Genomic DNA, 16,896 nt, shown 5'->3' with positions numbered 1-16,896 from the left:
TGTGAACACTTTCACTTATTTCTCTATGGAGCTCCCTTCACCATTGTCACAGATCATCAAGCACTTCTTACAATTTTTGGAAATCCCAGAGCTAAAATGCCTGCACGAATTGAACGATGGGGCCTACGTCTACAGGACTACAACTATAAAATTGTTCACAAACCTGGAAAATACAGCAATCCGGCTGATTATCTTTCAAGACATCCTACTAATGATGATATACCTGTGCATTCCTCCATTGAAGAATACCTACGTTTTGTTACAGATCATGCCATGCCAAAAGCACTTTCTCTTGATCAATTTATAAATGAAACAACAAAAGACAAGACACTCTGTGCCCTAATACAAATCATCCAAAATCGAAGGTGGCATGAAATTCAAAAAGAAAAATTTCCTGATTCTGAGATCGATCTGAAAGAGTTAAAACTATTCTCAAACGTACGTGAGGAATTATCAGTCACTGAAGAACACCTCATTCTTCGAGGTACCAAACTAGTTGTACCTAAGACTTTGCGTAACTTAGTCATACAGATAGCACATGAAGGTCATTTAGGAATTGTTGGCACAAAGAAATTACTCAGAGAAAAAGTGTGGTTCCCAAATATGGATCACTTGGTGGAAGAAAAGATTAGACGCTGTTCTACTTGTCAATTAATCAGTCCATCATCAAACTTAGAGCCATTACAAATGTCTCCATTACCCACTGCTGTCTGGGAGGAAGTGGCAGTCGATATATATGGACCATTGCCAAATGGCCAATACATTCTCGTAACAATTGATGAATATTCTCGATATCCTGTCATTTCATTTATCTCTTCAACATCTGCTAATAATGTCATACCAGAGCTGGACGACATTTTCTCGGCATATGGTATTCCAAGAGTGGTCAAAACAGACAATGGACCTCCATTCAATGGACATGTGTTTACACAATTTTCTGAATACTTGGGATTCAATCACAGGAAAATCACACCTTGCTGGCCGCAAGCTAATGGAATTGTGGAACGTTTTATGCGCACTCTGGGGAAGCGTATCAAGGCAGCGAGTCTGGAGCACATCCCACTGAAACAGTCATTATACAAATTCATGCGTAATTACCGCAATACGCCACACTCCACTACTAATGCTGCTCCAGCGCATTTAATGTTTAGCAGAACCCTGCGTATACGTCTCCCTGATGTAACCAGCCATCCCCGACCGAGTGACTCCTCAGTGAGATCCACAGATTTCTCCAACAAACAAGCCATGAAATGTTATGCAGACAGAAGGCGAAGGACACAGTCAAGTGCCATCGAAAGAGGGGATGTCGTGGTGGTACGTCAAAGACCAACCAACAAGACCTCACCTGTATATGGTCCTGCAAAATATTATGTTACCAAAAGGAAAGGCAGCATGATCACAGCTGAACGAGATGGACACTCCATAACGCGAAATTCTTCATATTTTAAAGTCATACCGCAGAATGATGACAATGAACTCTCTTTGGTGGAAGATTTGGTATCCGATGGTGGAGAGGACCAACAAGAGGTAGCTGGTCCATCAACAATGAACCCTCTCAATGAGCCCAGACGTTATCCTACACGAGAGAGAAGAGCTCCATCGAGTCTTATTGAAGAAGTGTATCTACAGTTTTGTTTGTTTTGTTTTTTTTTTTGTTTGTGGTTTGTTTCTCTGGTTTTAGAATTGAACAAATAAGACAAAACGGACATATGATTTCTTTGGATGTTTTCATGTTGTTGCATTTATCAGTAATATAGATTATTTATAAAAAAAAAAAAAAAAAAAAAAAGGGATGATGTAATGTATAATAATTAGATCTGTCTCTTTAAGCAAGCCAGACTTATGGGACTTGGGGGGTGGAGACAAGAGGGATGAGAAGGAAAGTTTCAGTTTCACTTCTGGTAGCATGGGAATGCAACTGTTATGCTGTGTGCTGGAGGACAAAGAATAAAACATATCTAAAGTTTAATACCTTGAATTCTTCATAATGTGTGGACATTACATCATCCAATCTGATACTGTGGTGTCCTGCGCTGTGAGCATTTTGATTGACAACCCTGCTGCTCAATCAGGTCTAGCCTGCAGGCATTTCCCCAGGTGCCTCCAATCCTCAAATGATTTGCAAGGTATTTAGCTGGCTTGCTGTGTGCAGCAGCTTGTCAGTTGAAGCTTTGCTTTAGTTAGGTGTGGGTGCTTGCCTTGTGTCTGACTTCTGATCTTGGTGATCATCTTGATTTGTTGTGGATTATCCCTTCTGCTTTGGATGCTCTCTGACTTCAGGTATCTGACCCCAGACTTGGCCTCTGACTATCTGTTTTTTGTGCTCCCTGGTTTTAACATACCCTCCTGGCATTTGACCCCATACTGTTACCTGACTAAGCCTTTCTCTTACTCCTCTGTATAACAAGCCCTCCTGGTATCAGACCTCGGATTTCCTGACTAACCTGTCTCACGGCTTACCTGTGAGTAGCAAATCAGCGTCATCTAATGGGTAAGAAAAACTTGGAACCTGTTTTTTCTTTTGCGCATGGATGTCACACTCATAGTAGGAATGGAAAAACAGACCCCAAAACTGATGCAAATTAGATAGAAAATAGAAATAAAAATTGATCAATTTTTCTCATATGTCAAAAAACTAAATAAAAAACGTGTGAATGAGCTCTAAGGCTAAGGGCAGAAGAAACAACCCTGATGCTGTTATGTAGTTTTGAAGGTGTATCAGCTGTTCTGCAAAATCATGGATCTATTTAGCAGCATCATTCCACTTGAGACTTTGATCTCAATTACATGACCATGTGCGTTGCGGAGCACAATGCAAGTCCTTATGCGCAATGTGCTGGGAGGTTTTGCATGTTCCATTTATGTATCACTCCATTTCCTTCTCTAGAACTAATGAAGTCTAATATATATCGAATTGAATGGAGCATAAGGTCATTCTATTCAAGCATCATCTTTTTGAAACAAACACCATTGTACCCTACATGAAAATATGTGCTTGAGATCTTATTCCGTTGCTACACACAGACATTAGGCATGCGAGGGTTTCAATTAATAAGCGCCCCATGTTTCTTTTTTTCTGTTGAATCCAACAATAATGGAGAAAAATGACATACGCTCTTCTATGAATGGCCTTTCACAGCTCTGTAAAAATTGAAGCTGCAACATGTATGAGCCCTTATATGTGACTAATTCCCTAATTGAATGCTGTTTTGTTGGTATAATTGAAATAAACATCTTATAATTACATACACCTTAATGATCTGCTATGGATAGAACTGTTATAGAACTGTTGCACTTGCCTATGATGTTTTATGAAATCCCATGAATGAAAATTGTTTACTCCTACTACCGCATGGAAAGTCGATAACGTAGGGCGAATGGCACATTTATGGTTCTTATTGCAGTACAGTAATGCAGTTTTTGTGGGGGGGGGGGGGTTGTGCCTTTTTTAAAAAGTAGACATATATAAAAAACCAAAAACAAAACAAATATCCTGGAATAAAAAAGTAAAAAAATATATTGCAAAAATTGCATGAAGGTAGTAATAATAATAAGGGTATTTAGTTAACATAATTTTGATCAAAATAATGTAGAAGCCATCCCGCCACGTCAAGGCAACCCCGTGGGACAGTCCTAACTCTTGTATTTAAAACCTTTCCACTTGTCAAGTGACGTAAATGTGAACAAGGACAGAGGGACTGAACCACCAGTAATAGTATAGGCCAGACAGGATGGATTTTCCAACTCAGAAACAGGGCGGTCACACCCTTATATGCACAGAATGCACAATGAAACAAATGAGAAACTGGGTCTGAGCAGAAAAAGTAAGTTAATGTGCATGCAAAATGTAATTGCATTTGAACACATGACCTTTACACAGAGAAAACCAAAAACAAAACACAAAACAAATATCCTGGAATAAAGTAAAAAATATATTGCAAAAATTGCATGAAGGTAGTAATAATAATAAGGGTATTTAGTTAACATAATTTTGGCTTCTACATTATTTTGATCAAAATTATGTTAACTAAATACCCTTATTATTATTACTACCTTCGTGCAATTTTTGCAATAAATTTTTTACTTTTTTATTCCAGGATATTTGTTTTGTGTTTTGTTTTTGGTTTTCTCTGTGTAAAGGTCATGTGTTCATATGCAATTACACTTTGCATGCACATTAACTTACTTTTTCTGCTCAGACCCAGTTTCTCATTTGTTTCATTGTGCATTCTGTGCATTCTGTGCATATAAGGGTGTGACCGCCCTGTTTCTGAGTTGGAAAATCCATCCTGTCTGGCCTATACTATTACTGGTGGTTCAGTCCCTCTGTCCTTGTTCACATTTACGTCACTTGACAAGTGGAAAGGTTTTAAATACAAGAGTTAGGACTGTCCCACAAGGGTTGCCGTGACGTGGCGGGATGGCTTCTACATTATTTTGATCAAAATTATGTTAACTAAATACCCTTATTATTATTACTACCTTCATGCAATTTTTGCAATATATTTTTTACTTTTTTATTCCAGGATATTTGTTTTGTGTTGTTTTTTGGTTTTCTCTGTGTAAAGGTCATGTGTTCATATGCAATTACATTTGGCATGCACATTAACTTACCTTTTCTGCTCAGACCCAGTTTCTAAAAAGTAGACATATGTAAATGGAAACTGTCAGCAGAGTTTTGTTCTGTAATCTGAGAGGTGCATGATGTAGGGGCAGAGAAAATGATTGCGGAAAGTGTCACTGAACTGCTTGGTGTAGTTTGGATACAATCCCTGTTCTCTCTGTGGTCAATATAGAAGTGGCCAGATTGCTGAGTTGGGCAATATGCATTGTCAGAAAGCTACCAGTCAGTGATGGAGGCGATATTACACAGATTAGCCTGACTGGCCAGCACATGAGACCTAGTCCTGCAATGAAATCTCCTGCTTCATCCTACAATGATTGTATTAAAATACACAGCCTAACAAGTGACATATCACTGGAATCAGGGTTTCTGCCCCTACATTATGCTGCTCTCAGATTAACTAGCAAAAATCTACTTAAAGGTTTCCTTTAATGAAAGCAGGCATGGTCAACCCCTATGTAGCAACATGTGCTACAATATATAGAAGAAAACTGGAGTAAGATATAACAGAAATATACATGTCATTTCTGGGGCACAAACAGGTCAAAGATGCATGCACCTCTAAAAAGCATTGACACCCCTTACTTTATGAAATGATAAATTTCCCCCAATATCTGTTAATATTGTATAGGCCAAAAATTTAACAAGGCAGCATTTAAAAAAAAAAAAATCCAGTGAAAAGGTGGATTCATTGCTTTCAAAGTCTACGCTAAGCAATAAATCTATTTTTTACTTGATTTTTTTGGATTACTGCTCTGTTCTTTTATTTGCTTATTATTCTAATACTAGATGGAGGCTCGATTCTATCACATCGGGAGGGAAGTGATGTCATGATGGGGGCAGGTTTTGCAGCATTGAGAATCTCTCCCCATGTGCTCACCCACCTATCCACTCTCTTTCCCCATGTGCTGACTTCTCCCGTCTGTGCTCTCTTCTTTGTCCAATCTACCCCATGTGCTATTCCCCTTGTCTGCTGTCTCTCTCCTTCCTGTGGTGCTGTGTTCTCCCCTCATGTGCTGTCCTGTTTGAGCTGTCTCCCCCCTGTGTTCTGTCTCTCTCGCCCCTGTGCGCTCTCTCTCTCCCCCTACAGTATGTGTGTGGTGTAACGGTGTTCCGCTGGTTGTACAGCGCAAGAGGCTGATACCACCAGCAGTTTCCATATTGAGACACCCATCACTTGGGTGTTCCAATTTGGCAGTCGGTTAACTTCCACCGCTTGCAATTCCGGGATCTTGACACATCTGGATGGAACAGGATGTGAAGACATTATAAGGTAATTGTAGATTAGATATTTGAGTTAATCATGTGGATGCCTGCACCTATCTAACTTGGATTTGTTTACAGTGTTTCCCATTATCTCTATTTTTTTGTATATACTGTATAATAGCAAAACACAAGTGTAGACTTGAATAAGAAATGCATGCCTTCAATAATTTTGTTAAATTTATGTCCAAAAGCTAGGGCTTTTCACTTCCCAAATTCAGAATTTTTTTTTCTTAAACTTTTTGCCTACTGTAGTCATATGATGCAGACTTTGCTATTTCAGTGTATTACAGTGTCAAGGACAAACTCCAATTAATATGTTGTACAGTTAAATCTTTACCTTCAATCAATATGTGCTGATGCTAGAAGGCCTGAAAATGAAAAGTGATCTGTAGTAAATGTCTTGCACATATAAGAATGGAGAAGGAAAAAAGGAAAGAAAAGAGGGAGACTACAGTAGAGCCTCTGATATCAGCAGTAACTTTTTAATTCATTCATTGTAAGTAAAGATTTGAATATTGTAAGGAATTGATATTCTAATAGTATATTATTATACTTACATGTATAGCGCCATCATATTCCATAGCGCTTTACAGAAGTTATCACCACTGCCCTAATTTGGGCTACTGTAAGTCTAAATCAAATTCCCTATCAGTATGTTTTTGTATTATATATATTATTTTGTATTATAACATGAATACATTATACTTAAAGGGGTTGTTTACTACTCGAACAAGCCCTTCATAAATACCAAATTCCCCCTTGTTATATAAAAATACTCTATACTCACCTCCTGTACTGACGCCATTCCTGTGATGTCAGCTCCGGTTCTCCGAAGGCTCTCATAAGCCCTGCACCCAGTCAGTGGCCGCTATTGGGGGGCTACACACTCACTTCATTTGGACCTCTGAGGTTCATCCAAGGGAAGTGATCACACAGCAGCCCAATGGCAGCAGCTGATTGGCTGCAGGGCTCACTTACATGGCAAAGGTATGGGAGGTGAGCATTTTGGTAATTTAAATTACAAGGGAGAATAAGGTATTTGTGAAGGGGGTTGTCTGAGAAGTGGATAACCCCTTTAAAGAGGACCTGTCACCTTGCAGCATGTCTTGGCTCCTGCGCAGACGTACTGATCTGCCCTATTGAGGGCAGAGTAAAGTGATGCAGTGTGCAGGCGCTGTACCTCTCTGACCTTGCCTAGCGCCTGCACACTGCTTTACTTGGTTCTGCCCTCAACAGGGCAGATCAGAGTGTAGGGGAGGTGGACTGATGTATGGAGCTGTCTGCAGTGGGAAGGTAAAGGTATAGAGTGACTGTTGTATTTATAGATGGAAGACAGCTGAAGTAATGGAGATGGGTGCAATACTGAAGTTTGGGCACAAGATGGGAGTAGAGAGAGTGGTGAGCAGAGGACTTAAAATCAGCTTATGGCTAAGGAACCGCACAAGTCATGGGGGCTGGGGTTATAGGAACTCTGGGAGGAATCCTCAAGGAGGGGGATAAAAGGCAGGTAGAGAGTTCTAGAAGCGTTCAGTCCAGGGAGAGGAGCTGAGGAGAAGAGTAGACGTGAGGCTGAAGCTCCAGAAGGGACTGACATCTGAGACAGGGGGTGACCCTGACAGGAGAAGCCGCAGACGGAGAGACAGTGGAAGCCGCAGACAGAGAGGCAAGAGAGGCCGCAGACTGAGAGATCCTGTGTGTACCACAAGATGGACGGACTTGGGCAGGGGAAGCGATGTAGTAGATAGGCCTAGGGCAGCTGCAGTGAAAGAGCCGCAAGGGCCGTCATACAGAAGTAAGAAGGAAGTGAAGGTACCCAGGCCTGTGTGCGGAGAGTGTCTAGCTGCTGCTGTATGTTTCTGTGGTCGTCAAGAGGACGGCCAATAAAGAGGACCTGTTGGACGCATTTCTGTCTCCGTCTCAGTCTGTTCACGGCGAAGAAAGGGGTCACCCCCCAGTCGGCTCATGTTCCTACATTTGGCGTAGTCGGCAGGATCAGTGCCGCAAATACATCATCTTCTGCGGTAAGCCTGCTCCGAAGAACCAAAGGACCCCAAGCTGTACGGGTTGAAGACTTTTCCCTGTGAAATACAAAAATTGAACTGTGTCCAGGATTGCTGGTTTCCATCAGGCGGATCCGGAGCAGAAAAGGGCCTTGTCAAAATGGCTGTGGCATTTCAGCGCCAAAAAGAAGCACAGGATTTTGCAGCCACATTGGACAATCTGGGACTATGTCGCACCCACCCCTTGGGGGAGTTGCCTAAATCTGCAGACAGCCGCCCCCTGATGCTGGACCCTGGAAGATGGGTGGAGAGGCCAATCCACGCCCCACCCAAGAACGGGAGTGGCCCAGGTAGAGAGACTGGGTGCGGCTGCTTGGCGCCATTGATCTTCTGGAACTCGGACAAGATGCGACGCTGCAGCTGCAGTGGCCTCGGGCGCCTGGAATGGAGATGGCATCAGGAGGTTAAGTCCCGTTGAGAGACCTGTCCCTGTGAGCCGCTCTCGTTACCTCGGATGCCTGCCAGGGAAGAGGAGCAAATCCGGACCTGCTGGAACAGCCGCTGGAGGAATTGTCACAGAACCTCCCTGCGGAGCCTCCGGGCCTGGAGGCTGGCCCTGCCGGACGGTGGGGTGAAGATCACCGGCTGCGGGAGGAGCAGCGGGATGGCCTGTCGGGAGCTGCGGCGCCGGGGAAGATGAGCATTCCGGCGGCACCGCGGGTGGCTCTCGCCACTCAGCCTCCCTGCGTGGCCGCCCGACCTCCAGTGACCCCGGTTCCTGATGGCTCTGTGGCCTCCGCCGGGCTGATCACCACTTCCACCCGTGGCCTCAAGCCACACCGCCCGGCGGTTCATCAGCCCGCATCACCGGTGCGGAACCTAACCTCGGCCTCCCCTGCTGCGTGCCATCCAGCAGCGGCGGCCTGCCCATCGAGGCCTGCTGCCATTTCAGCCCCGCTCCAGAACACCGCGGCGGTCGAGCCGTTGGCCTCCGCAGCCTACTCACCGGCCACCGCAGCTCCATCCTCGGCTGCGGCCTACCCCATGGCTGCTGTTACGTCATCCCTGGCCTTGAATGCGGCTGACTTCTCAGTGACCGAGGCCGCCTCTGCTCTGGCTGTGACTCTGGTTGCGGCCTGCTCCCCAATGCCGGCGGCCATCTCTATGCTGCTTCAGGCTCCGGTTTCGGCCTACTCACCGGAACTCGCGGCCATCTCTACCCCTCGCCTGGCCCCAGCTGCAACTGGTCTGCCGGCATCAGCGGCCGCCTCTGCCTCGTTCTCGACCTACCCGCTGGACTCTGCGGCCAACATCGGACCCTCCGCTTGGGTTGCGGAGGTCATAGAGCAGAAGAAGGCCAAAGAGCGGGAAGTGTGGGCACTGTTGCGTGAGAGGGGGAAGCAGCCATGCCTACCCCTCGATCATATGGCCGGCTTGTGCACACCAACACCGTGAAAGGCTGTGGGTTCATCCTGGACCTCACCACCGGCCACAAGGTCTACCTCAATGTAACCTCCATCAGACATGGGCGAGCTCTGCGGGAGGGAGACCTGGTCTCCTATTACAAAGAATATTGCCCCCGCAGGTACTATGCGGTGGTAGTTATCACTTACCCTGAGGGGTATGAACCCCCATAAAAGTGAAGAGGACTCCTGGATCTCGGGCATCAGGGACACTCGGGGCCCAGAGACACTTCAAGCATCCCGGGAACTCCATGGCTGTGGGGTTCCATGCTGATTGGCGAGACATCGACTGCCAGGAGGTGACCCGGAGTATCTTTTTCAAAGGACTGCCGGGACTGTTGTGCGCTGTTGCACATCCTGGGGACAGTTCGACGTCCCCGAAACGAGTAGATTTGGCCCGCTCCTGTTATGGCAGGGATGCAAATAGGGGGTGCGCTATAAAAAGGAAGGGGGAGCACCTATGTTTATGTCCTACTTGAAAAAAGATGATGTTATGTTCTTACATAAAAAAAATGCAAAACACAAAGAAAACTTGATTATAATAGTATTAAACATGGCATAGTTAAAACTATAGATAGGTGTTGAAATGTCATACATATTAAAACCAAAAAAATGCTGAAAATTGTTCAACAGGTCCCGGGTACTAAGTGTGAAGAGAAACGCCCACCATGACTTATTTACTTTGAAAGGACAAAGACGAATGAGTAGAAACAGACAGTGGGTCCTAGGTCAGGTCCCCAGTACCACTAACACCCCAAAAGGAAAGGAGGAAGCCTGACGACGACCTGGTAGGTTAGGACCTCGGTCATAGCGCTCCAAATGGTAGAAAGTTACAGAAGCGGAGAAAAGTGGGATTTACACACCTGTAGAGTAGTCCGGATGGACCTAACCCAACCTGAAGGTATTGTCAAGGTGGCGTACGCGCTGGCGAGTAAGCCGTAAGCTACTGGGAGCATGATCACTTCCGGTTTGGTTCAGCCACTGCGTATTGCGGGCCTGGCTCAACAACCGGTCCGACAAAAGAAGGTGGGGAAGTTTCAGAACGGAAAAGAGGGGAACAGGATTATTGAGGATGACAATGGTTAAAGGAAGGTGGAGTGTAGGGGAGGTGGACTGACGTACGGACCTGTCTGCAGTGGGAAGGTAAAGGTATAGAGTGACTGTTGTATTTATAGATGGGAGACAGCTGAAGTAATGGAGATGGGTGCAATACTGAAGTTTGGGCACAAGATGGGAGTAGAGAGAGTGGTGAGCAGAGGACTTAACATCAGCTTATGGCTAAGGAACCGCACAAGTCATGGGTGGCGGGGTTATAGGAACTCTGGGAGGAATCCTCAAGGAGGGGGATAAAAGGCAGGAAGAGAGTTCTAGAAGTGTTCAGTCCAGGGAGAGGAGCTGAGGAGAAGAGTAGATGTGAGGCTGAAGTTCCAGAAGGGACTGACATCTGAGACAGTCAGGGGGGTGACCCTGACAGGAGAAGCCGCAGACAGAGAGACAAGAGAAGCTGCAGACTGAGAGAGCCTGTGTGTACCACAAGACAGACGGACTCGGGCCGGCGAAGCGCTGTAGTAGATAGGCCTAGGGCAGGTGCAGTCAAAGAGTCGCGAGGGCCGTCATACAGAAGTAAGAAGGAAGTGAAGGTACTTGGGCCTGTGTGCAGAGAGTGTCTAGCTGCTGCTGTATGTTGCTGCGGTCGTCAAGAGGACGGCCAATAAAGAAGACCTGTTGGATGCATTTCTGTCTCCGTCTCAGTCTGTTCACGGCGAAAAAAGGGGTCACACCCGGGTCAACTCACGTTCCTACAAGTACGCCTGCGCAAGAGCTACAACTTGAATCAAGGAAGATGATGACATTGCATGAAGATGGGAGGTGCCAGACCCGGACCTGTGACGCTCATCGAACCAGACCACCCCCGGGTAAGTTTTATAAAACTTGTTTTTCTTATCTTTCAGGTTAAATCGGGGGCTTATCTACAGCATTATAGAGTGCTGTAGATAAGCCCCGAAAGGCAGTGGCTGCAGCTTATAGCTGAAAAAAGAGGTGACAGGTTCCCTTTAAGCCCATATCTGCAGATTAATAGCGTTTTTTAACATGACGGGTCCCCTTTAAGGAAGTTGTTTGCTTTAACTTTTCATTTGTTAATTTCTTTTGTAAATGTACATATTTAGGATACTAGTAAAAATAAAAAAGCACACTCACCTTCTGTGGAGGCTGCTTTTCAGCAATGTTGGTGTCATTGTTCCTGGAGGGTGATGTCACTTATTGTGTCATGTGAGGGTGATGTCACTTATTGTGTCATATGCTGGCTGCAGCCAATGAGTGGTCATGCGTCAGCTGCAGCCTTTATTATTTCATCAGAGGGAACATCCACCCTGATTGAATATTGATGAGCGGTCAGTGACAAATAACCGCTCATTTACTGCAGCCTGCACATAGCACAATAAGTCCCTTCACTCTCCGGAAACAGTGAAGTCGACATTGTTGGAATGGCAACGCTGCAGTAGGTGAGAATACACTGTTTATATTTTAATTAGGGTCCCGAATTAATCTACCTTGGGTTGTCCAGTAGTGGACAACCTCTTTAAAAGGGTTGTCCATGTTTGACACGAAAGTGGGCAGTCACTCTATGCAACTGTAGACTTGTGAATCCTCACAATTCGTGCTGTCGCGAGTCTCTAGTGTCGGTACAAGGAGTGGGCAGTCTTGTGACCGCATGTACGTGATATCCATACTCCCAGCCACACTTTGACTAGACGTGCACCACTCACACAAGTGAATGGAGCTAGACTGCACACGTCTAGTGAGAATGTGGCCGGAAGTATGTATGTCGTATACATGCAGTCTCATGACCTTCCACTACCGGCACCAGAAAATACTGGCACAAGTCTACAGTCAGAGGCAATGACACAATGAAGGAACAATAGTGCTTAACTAGTTTTGTGCCTCTTCATTCTATTATGGGTAGCTCAGAGCTGGAACTATATAGAGACTTTTCATGGGAATTTTGGTATATGGCCGTTACTATCCCTGTTGCATTATTAAAAGTTATGGGCCCAGTCATCATTTACAATTTATTGGAGTAACTTTTTTCTCTTGTAGTATTCGCTGACACTTTTTGCGCCTAATTCTTCAAAATGGTGCTAGAGACTCATGAATTTAGAGAAAAATTCAAAATGTCTTTTATTTTTGTCTTTACCTAGTTTTTGGGACCTTTTTAGCACCAAAACTCACAAATCCTTTAAAAAATAGTAAAAATGCGTCAAATTGAAAACTCTGTCTGAAACTTTACACCAGACAGGTACTGGACTGAGATGTGCCAAAAAAACAGCGAAATGTTATAAAAGTCACATTTCATAAATCTGTCTAAAACATCTTGTCTAGGAAAAATAAAAATGAAATCCCAATGAATCATATGTGGGGGCTTTTACGTCACTTTCCTTTTTTTGTCTTGTGGTATTAGTTGCCTTTTTGGCACCAAGTTAATCAAAATTGCACCCTAAATAAATGAATCAGAGGAGAGTCAAAAATTGACTTTCGCCCTGTTTTAACCCTTTTTGAAACCTTTGGCGCCAACTGGTGCCAACTGTTAGCTCCAAAATTCTCCAAAAATTGCAGCAATATTTTGGCGTGCAAAACACCTGGAAATGTTAGATTCCGCCACAAATTGGAAAAAAAAAAAAAAAAAACAGGCAAGTGCATATACAATAGACTTAGAAAAAGACGCAAGTAGAATATTGAATTGGGGGCAAACAAAACGAAGAGGCAAAAATTAGACAAAATAAGACAGAAAACAGACACAAAGACATAATGGATGTATCGGGGCCAAAGACTTAAAGAAAGACAACTTAAAAGAGGAGCAAAACGTGCAGAGAATAAGGAACAAATACTAAAGCCACTAAAAAGTAGCAAATTACTACAGAAAAGTTAAGAAACAACTATGAGGAATTGGGGCCTGCGAATATATTTACCCATGGGCTTAATCATTAACATTTAAAAAGGTAAATTTAGTCTTGTGCTTAATTAGCCAAATAATTTAAGCAATAGAATCTTTCAAAGAGATTAGTTTTTCTTTCCTTTTCCATTTTCTTTCTGTCAAAATAACCTTGTTTTAAGATAATGAGCAGATATTTGGTTTTTCACCTCCTTTAATTGAGCAGAATTGGACCGTACAATGACCTCCATGTTACACGCCTGCTAGCCACAAGAGGTCACTAGTTGCTCAGTTGTCTTCTTGTGAATCAGGCCAAGCAACATAACAGAACTTTAATTAATGCACTAATGAATCCAATAACCCAAGCTATGGTAGAAAAAAAAATTGAATAAACTAAAGCTAATAGATCATAGTTAAAGGAAATAGCAATAGCGAGCAATAAATATCTTGTGCAAATGTAGCAACTTGTATTTTGTACAAAATGGCAATTAATTGCTCATTAATTAACGCAGCTTGGATTCGCTCTGCCCCAACATCCCATCCCAGAACAAATGCTCACTTACATGTCAGTTTTTGTTATACATGTCCTGTCCATTTTTTTAATTTATTTATGGACAACACAAATTCATTAAATTGGTATATTGAAATTATTGTTCTATTTTTTGTGGACCATCAGAGTGATGTTCGTTTTTTTATCTCATTTGTGGATCAAGGTCGTCCATTCAAGTAAATAGGATTGTGAAAAATAATGAATATCGCTTGGATGCTTCCCATGTGTCATTCGAGTGCTATCCATTTCTCACATTCACCCCTTAAGAACCTGGGGTATTTTCGTTTTTGCATTTTCGTTTTTTGCTCCCCTTCTTCCCAGAGCCATAACTCTTTTATTGCTCCTTCAGTATGGCCATGTGAGGGCTTGTTTTTCGCGGAACGAGTTTTACTTTTGAACGACACCATTGTTTTTACCATATCGTGTACTAGAAAATGGGGGATAAAATTCTATCTGCGGTGAAATTGAAAAAAAAAAGTGCAATTCCATAATTGTTTTTTTTTTACTTTGCTCACTAAATACTAAAACTGACCTGCCATTATGATTCCCCAGGTCATTATGAGTTCGTAGACACCAAACATTTATAAATTATTTTTTTATTTAAGTGGTGGAAAAAAAATTCAAAGTTTGTAAAGAAAAAAAATGGCGCCATTTTCCAAGACCCGTAGCGTCTCCATTTTTCTGGATCTGGGGCTGGGTGAGAGCTTATTTTTTGCATGCTGAGCTGACATTTTTATTGATACCATTTTGGGATAAATCCAAAGTTTGAACGCCCGTTATTGCATTTTATTGCAATGTTGCTGCGACCCCAATATTTAATTCTGTAGTTTTGATTTTGTTTTTCTCTTTCTTTTTATATTTTGATAGATCTAGCAATTGTGAATGCAGCGATACCAAATATGTGTATTTTTTAATGTTTTATTTTGAATGAGGCAAAGGGGGGTGGTTTGAGCTTTTATATTTTTTTTAAGAAACTTTTTTTTTTAACCTTTTACTTGCTTCAATAGTCTTCATGGGAGACTAGAAGCTGCGATCATCTGATCGCTTGTAGTGTTGAGCGAGTAAACTCTGCTCGGGTGTCCTTCGAGTATTTTGTCGTGCTCGGAGATTTAGTTTTCGTCGTCTCAGCTGTATGATTTGTGGCTGCTGGACAGCCTGAATACATGTGAGGATTGCCTGTTTGTTAGGGAGTCCCCACATGTATTCAGGCTGTCTAGCAGCCGCAAATCAAGCAGCTCCGTCAACACAAACTAAATCTCCGAGCACGCCAAAATACTCGGAGGACACCCGAGCATGCTCGGGAAAAAATGAGCAACGAGTATACTCGCTCATCACTAATCGCTTGGCTACACATAGCAGGGCTTCAGCCCCGCTGAACAGGGGTGCCAATGGGCAGAGGTAAGACGGGCATCCGGTTTGTGCAAGTTACATGCTGTCAGAGATTGACAAGCGGCATTTAACTAGATAACAGTGGCCGGCGTATCGCAATTCCACCCATAGCTGTTAGGGGCACGTGACAGCTGATCAGATCAGCTGTCGTGTGCCGGAAAAGGTAACATATTTACATGTCATTCAGGGGTTAATAAGAGAAGCCTGATTCTTTTTTTTTTGTAGGAGAGTAATGGGTAACATGTGGACTGTAAAAACTGACACAAAGAACAAAAAGAGATCCAAACACCATGAAAAATAAGGTACATGTATGAGAGGGGAAAAAAACACTCATGAATTTGTGTATGTCAGGTGTGCCAATACTCCTTTAAAAACATCAACAATGGAGCTCTTTTTTTTAGCTACTTATTAGATTACTAACCAAGCATATACATAAAAAATATAATGTTCAATAGCAACATTTCTATTCCTCCGATTCCTCAACCTTTGTCCCCACAACACCAACAACAAAAAAAGGCGGCGTTGTAGTAGGGATCAGAGCACAAAAACGAAATCAAAAAGGGTCACACCTCCAATCATTGAAAGCCAAAGGGGGACGTATTAAGCCACTTAGGCTGGTTTCACACTTGCGTTTTTTTCCGCGGTATTTTAGCGCTAAATAGCGCATGCGGGTTTTTTTCCTATACTTTGCATGGGATGCGCTTATGTGCGCATACACATGCGTTTGTACGCGTTTTTCCGCGCATGCGTTTTTTTGCGGTATGCGGTCGGGCGCACAAAATGCAACCTGTTGCATTTTTTGGGGGGTCCGACTTGCCTCAAAAAAACGCATGAGCGCGCAATGCGTTTTTTTACAGCAAGACACCCATTATAAGTCTATGGTGAGCATATGTGCGCATTGGCATGCTTATGTATGCGTTTTTTTGCACATGCGTTTTTTTTTTTTACCATTAGTTTAGACAATGGAATTTAGGGGTTTGGGTTAGAGTTAGGGTTAGTTAGGGTTAGGGTCAGGGTTAGGGTTAGGATCAGGGTTAGGGTTAGGATCAGGGTATGGTTTGGTTAAGGGTTAGGGTTAGGGTCAGGGTCAGGGTTAGGGTTAGGGTCAGGGTATGGTTTGGGTTAGGGTTAGGGTCAGGGTTAGGATCAGGGTATGGTTTGGTTAAGGGTTAGGGTTAGGGTTAGGGTCAGGGTTAGGGTTAGGGTCAGGGTCAGGGTATGGTTTGGTTAAGGGTCAGGGTTAGGATCAGGGTATGGTTTGGTTAAGGGTTAGGGTCAGGGTTAGGGTCAGGGTTAGGGTCAGGGTCAGGGTTAGGGTCAGGGTATGGTTTGGTTAAGGGTCAGGGTCAGGGTCAGGGTTAGGGTTAGGGTTAGTAAAGTCATGGTTTGGGTTAGTGTGAGGGGCCACCTAATGTTGGAAAAAAACGCAAACGTGGTAAAAACGCACTAAAAACGCATACAAACACATAAAAACGCTGCGTTTTTTTCATGCATGCTCATAAAAATGCTTGAAAAAAAACGCAGCATCTGTATGCGTTTGTATGCGTTTTTTCAATGCGTTTTTTTGCGGGAAAAACGCGCTGCAAAAAAAAGCAAGTGTGAAACTAGCCTTACAATGTAATAGTGACCTTGCTGAAGTTCAATAATGTTTTCACCCAGTGCACAGCCCCTTT

General features: G+C 43.4%; 1 protein-coding gene across 2 annotated transcripts in view; it reads left to right on the top strand.

The window, feature by feature from the left end:
- Nucleotides 1-2,169: 2,169 nt before the first annotated feature.
- Nucleotides 2,170-16,896, top strand: part of LOC141057281 (serine palmitoyltransferase 3-like) — a 165,436-nt gene continuing 150,709 nt past the window's right edge. The window contains exon 1 of one of the 2 annotated variants that reach the window (XM_073553823.1): nt 2,170-2,280. The gene's annotated coding sequence lies outside the window, so the exon portion shown is untranslated. Of the gene's footprint in view, nt 2,281-2,472; nt 2,492-16,896 lie in introns of those variants that run through there. The other variant, XM_073553825.1, reaches the window with a different exon arrangement.

This window comes from Dendrobates tinctorius, unplaced genomic scaffold (genome assembly GCF_039654945.1).
Source record: "Dendrobates tinctorius isolate UK_male_01 unplaced genomic scaffold, ASM3965494v1 ptg000203l, whole genome shotgun sequence".
Taxonomy (NCBI): Eukaryota; Metazoa; Chordata; class Amphibia; order Anura; family Dendrobatidae; genus Dendrobates; species Dendrobates tinctorius.
The sequence above is the reverse complement of the archived record's forward strand: the minus strand, read 5'-3'. Positions and strand labels throughout refer to the sequence as shown.